The following is a 4647-nucleotide window of genomic DNA, read 5'->3' on the forward strand; positions in this document are numbered from 1 at the left end:
CTTGGCATTTTCTATTTTTCTACTGCCATACACGGCCACTCGCGTAATGTAGGTAGATATTAGTATAGTGCTGGGAAATTATCCTTTATCTCAGTCCCACCGAACATCCGTCGAGTTTGTTAGAAAAATACACTTTTCATGGTTGTCTATGCTCCCTTCCTATAAAGAGCTAGGTGACCATAGAGTTCTCTCTCTCTCATTTCTGACAAGCCGCCTATGTAGCTGTAAGTTATAATATGTGTCGTCCATTAATTTATTTTAAAACATAATTGAAATACGAAGTCTCTACAGTCGTTGTGTGTACCTAATTCCAAATGCATATTAATTATTCAATATAATTCCTGCATGAAGATGATTGTTTGATTTGTGTCCGCCACCACGAAAACCTTCCTGCGCTCTCAACTCTGCTAAAAGGTTAGTGGTCCAGAAAAAAAGGTCTACTGTTTTATCCCATGAAGGGTTTTTACTGTTAGAATAACAGGACCTGTGTTCGTGTAGAATAAAACTTGAGTGTTGTCGACTTTCACGAGCACGAGGTATAACCTCAAAATGGCGGAATCACAATCATCAAATCATTTTGCTACTTCTACATTAATTGAAAAGCTGCACGGACTGGATAATTGTTTATCTTGGAAATTTGCAATTAAAATGATGTTAACATTGGAAAATTTGTGGGGCTGCGTCGATGGTTCCGACGCGGACGGCGGCAAGGACGCGAGGGCGCTGGCGCGCATCTGCCTTTCAATTCAACCCAGCTTATATCAGCTTGTAAGAAACTGTACAACATCCAAGGATGCCTGGAAAAAGCTCGCTGACGCCTTTGAAGACAAAGGACTTTACAGGAAAGTACTCTTACTCCGACAGTTACATAGAGTTGAGTACCACAATTTCTCCTGCATGTCTGACTACATAGAAGGTGTGATGAAGCTCGTCGCCCAGCTCTCTGATATAGGGAAGAATATTGAAGATGGCGAAGTGGCCGAAATATTGCTCTCCGGATTGCCAGAAGAATACAATGTTTTAGTATCTGGCTTGGAAACAGCTGGATTAACAAACACACTCACTAGTGAAATCGTCCGTACTCGACTTTTACAGGAAGATCATCGGAAAAGCAACATTCAGACTAACAATGATACATCAACAGCGTACATGATAAAGAGGAAGAACACCAAGCTTTTATGCTCATATTGCAAGCGCAATGGACATGTGGCCCGCAGATGTTTCAAGAGGAAACGTGAGGAAGCAAAGGCAAATAAAGAAGATCACACATTGTATGCTGCTGCCTACTCCGCATGTACCTCTGAAGACTTCATCATTGATAGTGGCGCAACGGTTCACCTAGCAGGAAATCAAGAACTTCTTCATGAAACCAAAAAGAAAAAGTGTTTGATATCTATTGCTAATGGAGAACAGCTTAGCAGTGAGCTCATAGGTAAAGTTCCTCTTAATGAGAAAACTTGTATAGATAATGTAATTTTTGTGCCACAGCTGGCAAGTAATTTATTATCAGTAAATCAAATCACTGAAAAAGATTGCATTGTCGTTTTTGATAAACAATCCTGTAATATTTACTATAAAAATTCATGTAAAATCACAGGCAACTGTTTCTTATCTGCTAACAAAAGTAATGGGCTTTATAGACTTAAGTTGCAAGAGCAGCACATTCCCAAATTAGGTCACTCTGCGTCTCTTCACTCTAGGCAGGGATTACAGAGTGCCAATGCTGCCGTGCCCGCGCCAATGCATCTTTGGCATAGACGCTTAGCACACCTGCATCGCGACGGTATGTACGTTCTGGGTGGAGGAGATCAGTGTGTTGGTGTCGTTTTTCAGAATAAACACGATTTGCCAAGCAGCTGCGTGCCATGCCTTACTGGGAAGATGTCTGTGACACCTGTTCCTAGGCAAGGAAGTGGACGTGCTACTAAACCACTGGAGCTGATCCACAGTGACGTGTGTGGTCCGATGCAAGTCAGCACTTGGAATGGAGCCCGCTTCTTGCTGACATTCACTGATGACTGTACCAGGAAAAGCTTCGGTTATCTCATGAAGAATAAGTCAGAAGTAAGTTCCCATTTTATTGATTTTAAAAATATGGTAGATGTTATTTTGGAGGGAAAAGGGTGCCGAGAAATGAGACACGGCCGTTTATCGTATATCTATATTCCGACTGACAGGACTGTTGCCGGCTGCAACCGGCTGACGTGAAAATCCTATCTACCCGATATCTTAAACCTAACATCCCTCCACCAATAGTTTTAAACAACCAAAAGAAGTTAAATTAGAAAAATTGTCTATAATCCACCAGGTTCCGAGCGCGTTTAGTCTTTCTCGGGGCCGCGTTTGGTCCCGCCGGTTCATCAGGCACCGACTCCGATGCCGGTAGTGTCGGCGTGTGGACATTGACAGAATCACTTATACCAGGTTCCTGTGCTTCTGGACAATCGGTCCATTCCTCTAACTCTGTCGTGGTCGATGACGTTGGTGTCGTAGCCGGAGCGGGCAAGTTACAGAGCGCCATTGGGGCTGCCACAGCTGATGGTACCGCTGACACTTGTGGAGTATTTGATGGAGCAGCCTCTATAACTATAGCTGGCATGTTATCGGGGGCCAAGGGTTTTTGCCCCGGTCGGGCAACATCTTGGTTTTCCGGTTCAGTTTGCCCCATGGCATCTTCCTCCCCCCTATACATGTATATTTGATTTTTATGTCGTTTTATTAAGCGGTCTGATTGTTCACATTGAACCAAATACGTCGATCTCCCTAATTGTTTCTTCACCAATGCTTTAGACCAAAACGCTCTTTGTCCCTTGTACACTTTCACTATAACTATGTCATTCGGCTTAAAAATAATGTTCCTACTGCCACGGTACTGTTGCATCTGCGAACACTGATTTTTACGAACGGTTTCACACAATGCTGCATCGGATGAAACCCGTGGGAGTGGATTCATTAAGTCCAATCTACATCGTAGGTTCCTACCGAATAAAACCTCCGCTGGTGATCGGTTCGTGGATGAATGTTTAGAATTTCGGTACTGAAATAAAAATTCGTGTATTTTCATTTTTAGGTCCTTTTTTTGAACACCGCTCAGCAGAATGGCTTTCAAAGCTTTTTTAAAAATCTTCACATAACTTTCTGCCTGACCGTTGCTTGCCGGGTTGTATGGAGGAATCGTGACATGAGAAATACCATTCGTATTACAAAACGCTGCGAATTCTGTTGACGTGAACGATGTGCCGTTATCTGTGCAAATTGTGTTTATTAACCCGAACCTAGACATCAATTCACCTAAGCAATTTATGACAACTCTCGAACCGAAACCGTTGCTAACGTCAAAAACCTCAACCCATTTTGAATAAGCATCGACAGCTATCAAAAACATGTTATTATTAATCGGACCTGCAAAGTCAAGATGTACTCTATAAAAAAAATCAGGTGGGTACTCCCAGGGCGTAAGGGGGGCGCGGCGGGGCGTGGGGAGTAGCTGCGTGCATACTGCGCACGCGGCGGCTGCGTGTTCTATGCACGCGCTCTGTCCGGGCCACCAGAACCGATCACGCGCTGCTGCCTTCATTTTAGCGACCCCTAAATGACCTCTATGCAAATCCATTATAACTTGGCTTCTTAGAGTTTTTGGAACTATCAATTTAGCGCCTCTCATTAAACAACCGTTTTCCACGGAGAGCTCGATCCTACAGTCAAAATACGGTTTAATCGCTTTATCTGTTATTTTATTGGGCCATCCGTTTAAAACATAACCCACTACACGTGATAAAACAGTGTCTGTTTCTATAGCGCGGCGTACATCACAAACGGAAGCGGGCGGCGAACCGGCTTCTGCTACGAAATGAATATACGAGGCGCGATCCGTATCGGCCCCCGCCGCCGCGGCCGCCTCGCCGCTCCGCTCAGATTGCAATGATGACGTCACTGCCATGGAGCGACTAAGAAAATCTGCCGTGTTGTGTGCACTACTAACGTACTCGATAGTGTAATTATACGCGGTTAAAAATAGGGCATACCGTTGAAGTCTATTTGCGGTTACTTCCGGTACCCCTTTTGCGGGATTAAAAATTGATAAAAGGGGCTTATGATCCGTTCGTAAAATAAATGGTGTTGCTCTGCCATACAAGTATTGATGGTATTTCGTAATACCGAAAACGATTGCAGTTGCCTCTTTTTCAATTTGACTATAACGTTTTTCCGCGGCATTTAAACTCCTAGACATGAAGGATATGGGTTGCTCAACTCCATCATCCCCCAATTGCGATAAAATCGACCCAAGGCCAAAGGGTGACGCATCCACTGTCAAAATGATTCGTGCATCAGGGTTAAAATGCGCGAGCGTGTTATCCGCTGCCAGTGCATTTTTTATAGAAACAAACGCGTCCTCCTGCTCCTGAAGCCACTGCCATTTAACATTTTTTTTTAACAGTTCATGTAACGGATGTAAGATAGTAGATGCGTTTTTTATGAATCCCCTATAGTAGTTCACCAACCCTAAAAACGATTTTAATTCAGTAACATTACTTGGTTGTTTCGCATTTAAGATTGCTTTAACTTTTTCAGGTGACTTATGTAAACCGTGCCTGTCGATTATATAACCTAGGTAAGATACGGAATCTTGAAAAAAACTACATTTTT

Source organism: Cydia pomonella, unplaced genomic scaffold (assembly GCF_033807575.1).
Source record: "Cydia pomonella isolate Wapato2018A unplaced genomic scaffold, ilCydPomo1 PGA_scaffold_29, whole genome shotgun sequence".
NCBI lineage: Eukaryota > Metazoa > Arthropoda > Insecta > Lepidoptera > Tortricidae > Cydia > Cydia pomonella.